Raw genomic sequence first — 16,773 nt, forward strand, 5'->3', positions numbered from 1 at the left:
TGTATTTTTGTGAATGTTCTTGCATTAATCAGATTTTTTTAATTTTGTTGTGGATTTTGAAGAATTTGTGGTAGATATTGAACATCTGAAAAGTGATAAATTGAATATATATATATATATATATATATATATATATATATATATATATATATATATATATATATATATATATATATGAAAATCTTGATATGATGAAATGATAACATTGTGAATCTTCGTAACATTTTTTATTTTTTATATTTTGTTTTGTATCGAATAAAATACTTGTACTATTATGTTTACAGATTGATTAATAAAAATGAGATTTTTTATGATTTACTTAATATTATAATATAAGAAATATGCATATATTCATTTCAAAAAAAAAAATGAAATAAATGCACATAAAATGTTGATTTTTTTGTTAAAACAATAGGGTAATTTTTTAAATATTCTAGTTTTTTTAATATAAATTTATTGATTTTTAAAAATTTATATATTTTTTTAAAAATGCAGCCTTATTAAAAAAAATTGCAGTTTTTTTAGAAAAAATTACATTTTTTTAAATTATCATTTTATAAAAAAATAATTCATTTTTTTTAAATACAGTTTTTTTTTCAAAAAAAGTGCATTTTTTTTTCAAATAAATTACAGTTTTTTTGGAAAAATTGCAGTTTTTTGAAAAAAAAAATTCAAACTTTTTAAAACTTTATGCTTTTCAAAAAAGTTAAAAAAATCTGCAGTTTAAAAAAACAAAAATTATTTTTTTTAATAAATTCCAAATTTTTGTTTTATAATGTTAATTTGAGAGCTTTTTATTAATATTTCCAATAATACAAAAAATTAAGTGGGATTGGTATGATGACGATCATGCCCTTAACGATTTGATTTTGATTCAACGTTCCACCTTCAGTTCTTAAGTTTTCAGAAAACTATGACTTCTCATCCGATCTCAACTATATATATATATATATATATATATATATATATATATATATATATATATATATATATATATATATATATATATATATATATATATATATACAATGCACCCAAAAATCATAACCATTAATTTTTTTTAATACAATTATTATTATTTGGTCACACATTAACACAATATTTGGAGTTCACATTTAATCCTGATCCTATATATATATATATATATATATATATATATATATATATATATATATATATATATATATATATATATATGGTTAGGTTCATGTGAGACTACCTAATTTTGTTAGACCGTGAGACATATTTTTTTTATTTATTTTTTATTTATTTTTTTATTTTTTTTAGTTAATTCAAGTTTCGAAAATAATATTTAAAAAAAGAATTTTTGAATTTTTCCATTTATTTTGCATTTTAAAATTATTTTTTAGAATATATGTACAGTGTAATATTCTATTAGAGTATTTCACGTATTTTTCAAAAAAAAAAAAGATTTTTTGTTATTTTTTTTAGTTAATTCAAATCCAAAAATAATATTAAAAAAAAAAAAAAAGAATTTTTAGATTTTTCCATTTATTTTGCATTTTAAATTTATTTTTTAAAATATGTTAGTGTAATATTCTATTAGAATATTTCACGTATTTTTTAAAAAAAAACGGGTTTTTTTATATTTTTTTTAGTTAATTCTAGTTCCGAAAATAATATTTAAAATTTTTTTTTTTTGATTTTTTCATTTATTTTGTATTTTAAAATTATTTTTAAATTCAGTATCACGGTCTCACAAAATTAGAATGCTCTCAAATTAACCTGAACATATATATATATATATATATATATATATATATATATATATATATATATATATATATATATATATATATATATATATATCCGAGTGGCACTAAGCTAATATACTGAGAACAACACATAAAGGATTAAAAGTGAACTTACAGTAAGGAGATTGATCACTTGTAGTCGGTTGGCTGAAGTGTAGGAGATAGATCACTCGGACACCTAGTATATCTCGGCTACTCCTGGTATCTCCACCTATAAAGCATTTTGTAATTTTATAATCACCATATATTATAAAAAGTTATTGGTGTTCCAACCATTTCGTTAAAACACCAAGGATTGATGAAGTCCTACGATGGGAAATAAGACTAGCCATATTAGACAAGGACGCTTGCTGCTTGCTTGATATGCTAATATGTTGTATATAAAGCCAGCGGCAAGACACCCTGGCTACTAAAACAGACTCTTTTCTTCATCGTAAACCTTCCCTCCGCATTCCTACCTATTTTCATGCAATTCTATATTCTTAATTGGTGTTCAGATCATCACTATTTATAGACCGCAGACAATCCATGCATGATGATCATGCTTATATTTGTTTTCTTGCGCAAAAATTCTTTACAATTGTTTTCTTGCGCAAAAATTATATTCGCGTCTTATCAGGAGATTAGTGAATATATTCACTAGTGATTGATTGATTCAACCTTAACAATCAGTTCGTCGGGATTCTTAATTATATATAGCATGCTAGATATTGAATAATTTGATCAAAGTCGTAACATTCTTATTCTTTGATCATTGATAGATACTTGCCATTTCCATTGTTCTTGGTTCATGTGGTTTAATCGATATCCAGATTGTAGTATAGAGAACATATTTATTCTTATTTCTCGATAACAATTTACTCAGGATTCTAAAATAATCTTGGCATCTACACAAGTCAAATGCTTGGAGAATCTGATTCTATGAACAACTTGTGAAGCTGAGATACAATAGAGAACCAATTATCCACAATTGAGATTCTCGACATGTTGCAATCCATGATATAGATCGACTCATGCGAATCCATGCAATTCAACCATGGAAAATATATTCGGCTCGCTGTCAAAGGTCTAGTATACTATACTATATATATAGCTATTGTGTGTGTAAACAAAGAACATGTAGAATGTATTATGTATTGAAAGAAGTAATGGAAGTCTGGTGTAAGGCGAAGTAAAGGGTCTTTCATCTCAGCCAAGGATGACTTGCCACCCATGTCCAATTTGTAGGGATCAGGTCATGATGTTCATGTATGCATATATATGAATCCCTGCATGGCAATGGGGTAAGTTGTTGAGGCTGAAAAGAAAGGTTCTTCACTCTCTCCTTAGACCTTTTCATTTCCTGTTTTCTTAAATTTAGCTAAAGTACGTACTTCTTGTACCACGATCTTCTAAAGATAAACTAAAACAAAACTTATCCCTATTGGTGTTGGTCGCTGAATTTGAATCTAAATACCGTGAAATTACACTTGTCATCATTCTACAACTTATAACATTAACTGATGCTTAAATGATGCGTTTTTCTAAAAATGATGTCGTTTTTTAATTAAATATAAGTCTAACTGGTTACGGTTCTTTTTTTTTTTTTTTTTCTGGTTAAGTTCTAAATTTATACATGCTGAATTGTAATGATAACTGAATTAATAAAATGTTGTTAGTATAAATAATGTTTTCTTCTGAACTGAATGCACTCCCTGAATATGATTAAATGACTATATCATTTATTAATTAATTGTTATAAATTATAATAAATAAATAAATAGCAGGATAGACTATTTAAATTGACAGAACATATTAAAAATAAATTCAGAAAATAAATCTTTTTGGTTTTAATTTGATTTTGTACTTCGAATTTTGGGTTTATATCGAAATAAAACATATCCGTTTTTTATCAAACAAAACATTCATATTGACCAACGTTAATATATATTTAAAAATATATATTTTTAATTTCTTTTGAAAAGCTTCAATTTTTAGAATCAGACAAAACATTAACAAAATAGCATTTATTCAAAACAAAATGTATAAGAATTTAGTTAAATAAATTATAGAACAAGATTACAAGAAAATACAGATAACGAAGGGTAGATTAACAAAATAACATAATTGTAAAAAGGATTAACTACTTTTAATTAAGGACATGCATGTGATTTGTGAAAGGGGTAGTTTAGGATATATATATATATATATATATATATATATATATATATATATATATATATATATATATATATATATATATATATATATATATATATATATATATATATCACTTAATGTTAAGGACACCTCTTTCTCAATTTAACCTATAAAGATATGTTGTTAATATTACGTAAAAAATAAACTATATATATCTGAATTTATTAAGTATTTTATATATTAAGTGCATTAAGTCAAAAAGAAACTACACCTAACACTACTAAAAAAAAAAAGATGGATTTTCAACCATCAATTCCGTAGTAGAAGTTTGTTACCAATATAATCCCGATAGAAAAAATTCCACCGAAAAATATAGCTTAAGTAAACATTTCTAACAGATTTCCGATGGATTGTTTGACAATTTACCGACATAAAATTCCGTTAGTAGTCATCGACGTATTTTCGATGGCATACCATCATATGCTTTTTCTAATGCCTTAATGTTTTGACTATTTCCAAAAAGATAACAACAAATACTTTTACTGACCGAAGAAGAACGCTACTTTTGGTTGTTTTTGACGGATATTTTACTAACGGATGTTACTTTTGCAATCATTTAGTGACAATTTTTAGGGCAATATTTTCCGCCGGTAATACATCGGTCAATTGCAATTTAAAAATCGTCTAATACAATATAAGTTTTAACAAATGTCTAAACCACATATATAATTAAAATAAGTTTAACAAATATTTAAAACAACAATCATAAAAAAACTAGCATGAATTTGGTGGATTGTCCGAAGGGTTACCCATTCGTCTCATAAGTTGTTTACACTTGCATCTCTTCTCACCCTTTCATTCCATTTCATTTTCCTTTGCAATTTGGTCTTGCATATCTTCTGTTATTTCGGTTCCATTTCCATTTAGGTTTACAGCTCCGGTACCGAAAAGAATGTTAAGACAAACATATATAATTAGTAAACAAACATTATACAATTAGTAAAACAAACTATATATTAACATTCGTTATCCATTATAGCAACATACAATATTTTTAATCTCTAATAACATTATTCTTTACTTTATTTTACCAATATAAGGAATGTACTTACATTTTTTATCCGCGACAAAAACATAATATCATTTTATATCCATAATAGCAACATATGTTGTCACACAAATGCACTATATTTTTATTATTCCATAATAGAAAAACACTTTATTTTTCATCCAATAATAGAAACACTTTAGTTTTATACATAAAATAAACAAACGTATTATATTCATTTTACCACTACATACAATATATTTATATTTTCTATCTATAATGCAACATACTTCGTCTTTAACTTTATCTAATAATCGCAATATACTTTATTTTGTATATATAAAAGCAACATACCTCATTGTTATCCATAATAGCAACATATTGTATTATTCTTTCCAATAAAAAAGTATACTTACATTTTTATCCTTAATAGCAAAATACTTTAGTTTTTATCTATAATAGCATGTATTTTACTTTTTACCTATAATAGTATCACACCTTATATATATATATATATATATATATATATATATATATATATATATATATATATATATATAATAGCTACGATCATAGTTTTTTGTGTGTATAAAAATAATCTTAAAGTTGTAACGATCCAAATATCTCAAACTATTTGTTATAGAATATATTTGGTCTAAATACATTCAATGGTAAACTCAAGTAGTGAAATGTCAAAGTTTTTGAAAATGTAATATGTATATCCTTGTACCTATTGTATTATAAGAGACAATTAATAAGCTTATAGAAAATTTTTGTTAAAATAAAGTTGTAGTACACTCCGAGACGTGTTCCATGGATGTAAAGTTTGTCAAAATCCTAGTTCGTATAAAGAAGTTACCCCATTCGAAAATGAAATAATTTATTGCGAAAACACGGTGCACCTTTTAGAAGGATGCAATGCATCCTAACCAACTTTGCAAAAAAAAATGCTTAAGTCGTATTATTTAACCCCATCTGATACTAAAGCTTCCCCAAGAACAATATGCATGAAAGGGGTGAAAGTCGAAGGTTTTGAAGAGATTGTGCTCTCAAAAGGTTAGAAAATTGGTACGAGCTTTGATTATCTGGATACCGACGTCAAAGACAAGCTTTTAATTCGAGGAGCAATGATTACAACTTTGAGAAAGAGGTCGTGAGGCCTTTTAGCAAGGGCACGATTGTCGTTTGGGCTAAGGTATTCTCTCAATTTGTTAATATGTAATTTTATTTATGTAAGTATTAAGTCATAAAGGGCTGATAACCCGATATAGTATTTAAAGTTCGTAATATGGTTTTATTATGAACTAATTGGTAAAACTAATAAAGAGTTTATGTGGTGGAACTCTCGATTGGGTAACAATGGTTGTAAACCCTAATTTACAAGATTTTTTACCGTAAGATTGGACTATTGACTTACAGAGTTAAGCCATTTGGTAATGGTTTTGATGAGCTTAGTAATTTGGTAACAAATGGTTACCCAGTTGTCTTAGTGATCAGGAAAAGATCACTATAATATATATAAATAAATAAGTTCCTAAGTGTCTTGATACAAGTTTCGTGGAACTTGGTATTTGTCTAGATAGGTTGGACCAGTGTTTAAGCTAAGAGATAATGTGAGGCTAGAAGTTAGTCTTCACTAACTGACCAGGTGGGTACATGTGGATTTTCCCATTTGGGATACATGGCATATTAGCAATGTTTTCTATGAAATGTTTGAAAATAATTTGTGAAAGTTTCTAGTTTCAAAAGAAATAAGTTTTATCTAGAAAATAAAGGAACTATTTTTCTAAAAGAGTAAGTAAATGGTTTTGAAAGATAAATGATTTTGGATAAATGAACTCTTTTATGAGTAATCGTTAGATAGCTACAAATTGTTATATGGGTTATTCAAAAATATTAAGGAATTGTACTTACAATATTAGTATTTTCTTGTTACTTCATGTGACCAACCCAATTAGGGGTGTATATTATTGTCACTTTATGAGACAAGTGTTGTCACTTATGTGACTAACCCAATTTGAGGTGGTCCTTATTGACATTAGATTCAACATATAGTTGAGAATCAGGAAGGCCCGAAAGAATTGTATTGAGTGAGGACATGTTTTGCCTGATGTTTATAAATGCATGTTTGGTTTTATCAAATGATTTTGTGTCTAAATCCATGTAGCGTACGAGACAATTTTGTCTTACGTATTTTGTTTGAAATACCATGTATTACAGGTATCAGGATACAACCTAGAGAGTTGAGTGGAGACAGATAGCAAAGAGCCAGTGGATAAAAATTTGGCATAACTTCCATGAAGTAAGTATCCTTGTAGCTTTACTGTGGTTTATTGTATCGGTTGTAATACCCGAAGGAATATTTTTACAAATGTATTTGTAAATGCAAGGAGAATATTTCGGGACCATATTTTATAAATGGACCCCATTAACAAAAAATGTTTTATAAACCATAGCATTCTAATGTATACAAGATAGGTGTTACAAAGATACTAGATAGTTAAGACAAATAAGGATCGAATCCACGATGTCATAAATTATCATAATAGTTCCAACTATTGTTATACACGTCCGGTGGACGATGAACCGGTGTAATAGAATTTTTTTATTTTTACTTTCTTCTATATCATCATTTTGTAATTTGTTCACATAAAATAAGAATTATTTCCCAATAACTATTAACCGTAAAATATAGAATTTTGTTGGCTATCTATATGTTTCAATTAACGATGGGAGCTACTTCTATGGAATACGTAATACTCTTTTTTTAGATAACCAAATTCAATCCAGTTATAGCATTGCACTATGAAATTCATTTATTTTTGTACATATATCATTCATTTGTTCCAATTATACAAACACATACAAACTTATTTATTGTTCATTATACCATCCTACATTCATTGTAGTTGTTTTTTGCATTTAGCATAACTGTAAATTCAAGTACAATCACCAGGGTAAGATTGTCATTCAAGGGAATAGTACCCATTTGGTGAACTCGTTCACCTATTACTAAATAACCATTAATAGTTTGTATATTTAATTGATAAAGCATTACATGGTGACAAATAAACAATAGCTACTATAACACCCATGTTCCAGACTAGTTAAGATTACTTTTATCAGGGACCAAAGATGAAGCTTTGGATGAAATCATGTAGCACGACGTGGCTAAGAAGGGCCATGACATGGAAATTGTTTAATGGATCGCGTATGTTATTGGATCGCCACGGCGTGACCAAAGGTTTCCACGGTATGGCAGTTGTCCTAGCCCAAGCCCATGATTCTTTTAGGGTTTTCTTCATATTTAAACCCCTATAAGTCATTTTTAGGGTTCCTTATCAACCTCCATCACCCTCAAGTTTCAAAATCCCTAACCCTAATTCCTCCTTGAGAGTTGTGATTCCATTTTGGTGAGCTTGGTTGCTTGTGAAGAACGAAGAGGCATTGGAAAGGACTGTGGTGCTTCTTGGTTGAAATGAAGATCTATTTTCGACATCTCTAGACCAATATAAGTGTCCAAGTTCCTTGCTTTATGGCTTAAAGTGGCTAGATCTTGAATATTGTGCTATGTCCTTCATGTCTGATCAAGTTTGAAAGGAAGGAACTCATAAAGTTGGCTTGGCAACTTTATGACTTTCATGAGTCCCAAGAGCATCATATGTTGTATATCTACTCCTTGGTGAAAGTTCTCATCATTTTCTTGAGTTTTGATCTTTAGAGCTCATTTTGACCTAAAATCGATTATAGACATGTATTGGACATACATGTCTATAAATCTTCCATCTTTATGATGGATCTGGTATTACAAAACCCTTCTAAAGTAATTGGATTAAGGACTTTTCATATTAAGGGATTAACGGTAAAGACATTGTGGTATTTGGATTTATTTGGACTTAGGGTTAAAGATCTTGATCTGCTTGGGAGTCTTAATGGATAAAGTTGGAAACTTTATCCATTTAGACCATAGAATAGACCATATCTAAGCTTTGGAGCTCTTGGAATTGAGGAAAGCGGCTTAATCCTTTAAGCTGCTAGAAACCTAGTGCCCACGACATGGCCATAGATCACCACTGTGTGACAATGAGGAATTTCTCGTATGTCTAGTTGTATGAGGGCCACGACGTAGCCAATGAGGGCCACGACATGGTGGTTGCCTAAAGTCAACATTTTTTGTTGACTTTTGGTCAAATTTCTATTTTTAGAAGGTAGACTTATGGTTTTCCTTGTGTGCATTGATAGGAGGTGTTTAACACCCATCCTTAGCAGTGACATCTGTTAGTTGTGGTCGACGCGACATTGAGCAAGGTTTTAGTCTGCTTTGTGATACAAGTGAGTTTTCCTCGTTGTATTTATGGATCGAAGGTACCAATACCGGCCCACTAGATTATGTATCCTGGTATATTGGATGATGTTATGTTGGTTAGATGATAGACTGGTAGATTTGTATATATTTTCATGTGTTTACTGGATATGTGATAGATTGGTAGATGTGTATCATTAGCCGTATGTTACACGATCTATGATAGATTGATAGATGTGTATCATTACCCGTATGTTACACGATTTGTGATAGATTGGTAGATCTATATGATTACATGTATTTGCTTTCTAATGAGTGTTATTGTATATGTTGACACGTTATTGTTATTTTTCGGTTGAGGCGGTCCTGCTTTGTGTTGAAGGCCAAGATAACTGGGGCGGTCCGGATAGACTGTAATCCCTGTGAGGCGGTCCAGTCAAGCCAAAGGCCCGAGAGCAATCCGGATAGGTTGTAGGCCTAATGAGGCAGTCCAATGAGGCTAAAGGCTCGAAGAGCGGTCCAGATGGGTTGTAGGCCTGTCTATGAGGTGGTCCAGTCAAGCTAAAGGCTCATGTATGCATGATGTTATATGTATGGTTATGTGTGGTACTTCGAGGGAACTCACTAAGCTTTGCCTTACAATTTGATTTCATGGTTTCAGGTACATCAGATGATCGGGCAAGGAGAAGACGCGATTGTGCACATCATCCTTGGATATTTTATTGATAAATGATTTTGGGATACTATAATTAACGATTATGGCTTTTGGAACAAAGTTTTGAAATATTTATGAATTCATTAAAATGGTTTTAAGAATGAAAGTTTTTCCTTGATTTTTCGGATGTTACAAGTTTGTATTAGAGCCCTGGTTTGAGAGAATTTGATAAGCATTCATGTAAATCCAAACTCAAACTAAGGATTTGTAAAGGTTTTCAAATTATTTTCAAAAGTAACCAAGGAAGGATGAGATGTGTATGATCATCCGGAGCAAGAAAGTATACCTCAAGATGTCCATAGTGTTATGATGATTATGATAGAACAACATGCTAGTATTAGTTTAGGGATCTTCGGGGATTGCATGATAGAATTGCCTGATGTTTGATGCCTAACAACCTAAGAGAATTTCTTGTATGTTATATGGAATTGACATCATTATTGTAGTTGCTTAGTGTGTACATAATAGTTGTACATAACTAAGATTTATAGTCTGGGAATGTTTTATCTAGCCTTATTTCATGTTCCTTGTCTGGTTGTGGGCTTAGCGTAGAATCATGTATTCAATTGTCTATGGAATCTAGCATTATGTATGATTAGCATGCATGAGCATCTACAGGGTTGGTGGAAGTTTCATGAGTGGCGTGGGGACCCTAAGAGAGCCTAAAGAGTACTTTGGAGTAGGTAGTATGCTGTTTAGCTGGTTTTGGGAGTATCAACATGATTTGTTACGTAGAGGATTCATGGTGATTCTTGAGGAAAGTATGGATAGGTGTGGAAGGTAGTATTAGGCCCGTACTACTGGAAGCGTAAGATCTGTAATCGAATTGATGGAAGTCACGACGATTCTAAGGAGATGGTTGATGGTAGATAGTATGGTTGATACCATGATTAATAGTTGTGTTTCCGTATCTGTTGATCTTTTTGTTATGATTGTTCAGGCTGAGGATGGGTTTGGTGATTGTTTGGACCTTAGTGGTCATGTCAGGTTCGGCTTGAATGGTGCAGACGTAGGTAAAAAAGTTGATTTTGAGGTCTCAAGGGCCTTACTCAAGGTAGTGCCAGTTGAGTCGTGAGACTTAAGAATGAAGCGATCGTTATGAACGACTCGATGATCGCATCAGGAGGTTGAGTGATTGGTAGATGGATTCAAATGTCACAATCGACTACAGTGGATTTGTTCTTCAATCTTTCCACATTTGGAGGAAAGTGAGAGCAAACATGTGATTTACAGAGTTGGGATGTAGACCCATCATGGGGCTAGATAGTTGCGGTTTTTGGGCGGCAGTATGGCAGTGTCGGAATACACAAGAGTATTCTTATGGTATGGTTGCCTTGAGATGAGATCAAGGGTATAATTTCTTTGGATTCAGGCAGGTCAGGTGCTAGAAGATGGTTTCAAGTGATCGGGGAAGTGAATCGGGAGCGACAAATTTTGTTGTCTCGATGTATCCCGACTAAGAGAGTGATGCCCCTTGTATATATGAATGATCCTCGCGGTGAATTGATGGTTGGGGATTTGTGGACAAAGTAAGTGGTAATCCAATTGTCGCTATGTAGAGAATCAGTGTTATGAATGAACTGTCAGAATTATTTCTTCTATATCTACATGGGATTCTTGATGTTAGAGGTGGTTATGATTGGAAGTTTCTGAAGTATCTATCTAAGAATCGAAATCTCCTTGAGTTTCTTGGTCTTTATCTAGAATATCCTCTTGCGTTGTGTTATACATTCCAAGAGTCAGGGATGGTATGTACCTGGTTGACACAGTTTAAGATATGGTTTATTTGCAATGCCAGTAGTGATAGTTCGAATCCTAAGTGGGGAGAACTAGGCATTTTGCTTGCAGGATCATCGATATATTCGAGTTTATGGTGTTGGAAGAATAGTTCATAGGGATTTACGGATCGAGTATGCGAGGCTTAGGTTCAGGACTTGGCCGACACGAGGATACATAGCAAGTTTTCATCAGATTTATGTGCTCAGGAATGCATGAGTTTTCTTTGCGGCTGTTAGGTGCATTTTATGCACCTTTTTTCACATCTTTTAGTCCCTTTTTTATGCATCTGTTTAGCATAATTGTTCTTCATTTGTCTTGCATTTCATCATATCCATGTTAGTGTCTAGAACAACATGATTTGCACACTTTAATGTCTTTTTCAGGTAAACCGGAGGTTGGAACATGCTTTAAGAGGTGTCGGGAAGCATTGGTGAGAAGAACGGAAAAGTTGAAAAAATCGAGTTTGGACCCGATGATAGAGGAATACACGACCCGTTTTGGATTTACAGTGCAGGATGGGCACGGGCCGTGTTGACCAGAATGGGAGCTGTTGACTTCACGGAACACGACTCATGTCAGCTTAGCCTAATTTGACACGGGCCGTGTTGGCCTTGCTGAGCAGTTATGAGCATCAAACTTTGGAGTTGGAATTGAGGATTGAAGACCATTTTCCATTCAACATGACCCGTGTTGATTTGCTCTATTTTGACACGGGCCGTGTTCGTCCCAAAAACTGCCTTTTGGCAGTTTTTTTTCCTATTTTTCATATCTCAGGATTTGGGTCATTGGGGGAACACACATCATATCAAAGCGCATTTTGTGAGGGGATTTCGATGGTTTTTGCAAGGGTTTCATCAGTAATCATTTGGAAACATTATTTCTAGTATTTGTAAGTTGTAATTGCACATTGTTTCCATCTTTTAAACTTGTGATCTTGTTCTAGCCAGTTGTGGCTAGAACCCTAGTTTCTCCAATTTCATGTTGTGACTTCTTGGTAGTGACTTCAATCATATGATTTGAATAGGCACGAAGTCGCATCATCACCAAGGCTTACTGAATAGGCACGAAATCGCATCATCACCAGGGTTTACACAATAGGCACTACGTCTCATAGTTACCAGGGTTTATACAACAGGCACTACGTCACATAGTCACCAGGGTTTACACAATAGGCACTACGTCTCATAGTCACCAGGTATTTCATCTACCCATGTTCTATCCAACATATTTGTAGATATAAAATACATATACGGTTTAAATCATTAAAACATGTATAAAACATCTATTCCACACCCATCTCAAATAAACAAACAATACATAACACATAGCACGTATTTAATAGCAAATACTACATATTTATGTGTTAGAAGAAAGTAACTATACACTCACACATATAAACAACAATATATACACATAACACGTATTTTATAAAATACTTCATATCTATGTGTAAGATGAAAGTGACTATACACTCACTTGATTAGACGATTCTCGGACAGCACTACGACTTGTAAAAGTAGTATTCTTCGGTAGATCTGGAAGATCTTCACAAAAACCGGATTCTCGCAGGCAGAGCTTCGGCTCGGGAATTTCAATTCTCGGGATCTTCAGGCTTCGGGACTCGCTTCAGGTCTCGGGATGATATCGGGGCTTCAGGAGTTAAAATAGGGCTTAGAGAGTGTATCGGGAGTAGGAGAGTAAGAGATGAGCAACTAAACTCGACTGCCCCTTGAATTTTATTTATAGGGTGAATTTTTTGGGTTCACCTCGTGAGCCACATATGTTCACCTCGTGAGCTACATATGCTCACCTCGTGAGCTCGATACGTCATTGCGTTCATCATGGCCACTTGCCCCGCAAGACGTCCATCATTTGGTCACCTCGTGAGCAACTAATGCTCGCCTCGTGAGCTACATATGCTTACCTCGTGAGCTCTAACACAACCTTGGGGTTCAAGCCCCAAACTTCATAAATTCATAACTTTCACATGTGAGCTCCGTTTTCGACGTTCTTTATATCCACGCGTAGGTGAGACTATGCTCTACAACTCTCATTTAGATTCCGTTGGCTAATTTTGACATTATTTTTACTATATTATTTTTAGTAGGCCGGAACAGGAAAACTCCGTTATAAACTCATAACTTCTTCATTTGTCATCCGTTTTTGTCTGTCTTTTCACCGTTGGACTACTATCAACGAGATCTTCAATTCTCGTTTAGATTGTTTCGGCTAAATATCGCTCGATCTGATATTCAAACTTCGAGTTGTACACTATTAAGCCGAAACTTCGAAAAATCATAACTTCCTCATACAATGTCAGATTTGGGTGTTCTTTTTATGCACTTTCTCGGTTTAACGAACTCTACAACATTCGTTTAGATCACTCAGGCTAAATATCTCTCTAACTAAATTCACTATTTACATCGCGCTGTGTCGTGTCGGTTCTGTCGCGAAACTTCGACATGTCATAACTTCTTCGTTATAACTCAGATTTCGGCGTTCTTTATATGTACGGAATCCTTGTAACATATACTAAAACTTAGGTAAGAGTAATGATTCTAAATAATCTTCTATCAAAAAGTCATTTTTGATGCTTATCGTCTCTAAATTGACTAGCCCGGATCTACAGGTGTTACAGCATTAGACGAGATCAATGGTCAAAAGAAAAAGTTAAGAAGATGAAGAAACACAACAAGGAAGAAAACTAGAAGAAAGGAATACTCCTAAATGCTTCTTACTCTTTCAAACCAATTGATCGACAACGTTTCTGTTAATTCATTAAAGGAGTGAGACTACCTGATGGTTTTGGATCGAACTTTAAGAAGAAGGTTAATGATACTGAATCAAATTTGGTTGGGTTGAAGTCTCACGATCATTACATCCTCATGCAATGATTGCTACATATAGGGGTTCGAGCATGTCTCCCAGCAAATGTTTCAAGAACAATCATTGACCTGTGTACGTTCTGTAAAAAAAATTGTGAGCGGTCATTAGATGTTAACGACATGAGAAATGCCAGAACAAAATTGGTGAAGATCTTATGCAATCTTGAGTTGATATATCCTCCAACATTTTTCGACATAATGATTCATCTTATTCTTCATTTACCTAATGAAGCCATTCTTGGAGGGCCTGTATACATGAGATGTATGTATCCTTTTGAAAGATATATGAAAAAACATAAAAATTATGTCAGAAACAAAGTCAAACCAGAAGGTTCAATAGCAGAGGGTTATGTTGCAAACGAAGCTTTGATATTCTAGTCTATATATCATGAGGGTATGCAAACTAAATTCAACAGTGCTGATAGAAATGATGATCCCGACCTTCCAAAAAGGCAATTTTCTATGTTCTCATCACAATATCGAACAATGTTGGCTAAGAAAATCGCTGAACTTTGTAAATAGGCCAAAAAAACCATTGCATTGGTTTGTAGTAAACAATTTCAATGACGGTGACGCTGATGATACATACTCTTCAGATGAAGAAATAAATAATGAAAACTAGGATAGTGATGATGATGTTGTACATGTATATTATTCTAGTGATGAATCTGATTGACGGTATGGTATTGTTATTATATATCCTGAATGTTTGTTAAATTTTGAAATGTTGCTTATTTGTAGCTTTATTATATATTTTGAATGTTTATAATATTTGTTAAATAGATGGCAGAAGTCACGAGGGGACACAGAGGAGACGGTGGGAATAGACCTCCACACAGGGTTGCACGTGGTGTACCATCGGGTTGCCAATCTTGTAAGTTATATGAAATTTTTAAGTATTAGAAATATTAAGGTTTTAAATTTCTAAATTTCCAATTACATATATAAATATAGCACAAGCGAAGACTGTGAATGTGAATGTGCGTGGCAAATGGAGAAACTTAAATTTGTACGATGAGTATGAAAAAAAACAAGTATAGGCCTTTGGATTTGACAATTGATATCTCCGAGTGGACGTATCGATTTATAGGGGACAAAAGGCAAATGTTTGTTAGACTGATCTCAAAACTAGTGAGATTACAGGTATCGTTGCATTATCATACTTGGCGTCGTGTTCCTACTAATTACAAAGATGATTTATATCCCGAACTAGAGGTAAATATACAATATATTTTATATGTATGGAATTGTACGCTTATTAAATATTTTTTACTAATCAAATATATTTTTCTTTTTGCAGACTTTTTTTTTTTTGATATTAATAGATATCAGGGAACAAACTTATGGGAACCCCTTCAAGTGGGTATCCAAGCAGATATGCAAAGAGCTTATCGAGAGTCCAAGTATCAGATAAAAAAACATTTTGATAGAGTTGGTGGGTATCATAATTTGGAAAGGGCAAGAAGATATTCACCACCTGATTGGACCGCCGAAGCTTGGAATGATATGATTGATTTATTGTTTTTTACCGAGGAATACAAACGCACGTCAATCCAAAATAAAGTTACTAGGTCAAAACTTCCGCACACAAGTGCTCACGGATGTAGACCTTATGCTCAACGATGTCATTTAAAGGTAATAAAATACACTAGTATTATTTAAAATTTTTATTAACATTTGTATGAATATATTTATTGTTTTTTCACTTATTATAGGAAAAAATGGGAATCAACTCGCATCATATTGAGGGTTGGAGACAAATGCGCTACAAAGAAGGTTCAGGTTGGTGTACAAGTCGAGCAGAAAAAGACTGGGTAAATGATAAACGAAATGAATGTGTTGTTTAAATATATTATTATTAATTACAGTTTCTTATTTAAGAAATATTATTATTTTAATGTTTAAGTTTAGTTGTTTGTTTAATTAATGTATGTTAATTGTTTACTTTATTTTATGAGAAAATTCAAAAGGAATATGAGAAAATGCAAAACGAGGTTGGGGAAGACAGAGAAGTAAACAAGGAAGAATGTTTAGAACGTGCCCTTAGGACGAGATGTGGACATGCTCGCGGGGTGAGTAGGAGACCAACCTCCAATTTCAGTTTAATTCCAAATGAACGGCCTTCCACT

General features: G+C 32.3%; 1 long non-coding RNA gene across 1 annotated transcript; it reads left to right on the forward strand.

The window, feature by feature from the left end:
- Positions 1-5,583: 5,583 nt before the first annotated feature.
- On the forward strand, positions 5,584-12,616 carry LOC145031960 (uncharacterized). The gene is made up of 3 exons (XR_013677058.1): positions 5,584-6,157; positions 7,183-9,838; positions 9,927-12,616. It is a non-coding gene; the product is annotated as an uncharacterized LOC145031960 (long non-coding RNA).
- The last annotated feature ends 4,157 nt before the right edge of the window (positions 12,617-16,773 follow it).

The sequence above is a fragment of the Lactuca saligna genome, chromosome 2, assembly GCF_052625555.1.
Source record: "Lactuca saligna cultivar CGN05327 chromosome 2, ASM5262555v1, whole genome shotgun sequence".
NCBI classification, from domain to species: domain Eukaryota; kingdom Viridiplantae; phylum Streptophyta; class Magnoliopsida; order Asterales; family Asteraceae; genus Lactuca; species Lactuca saligna.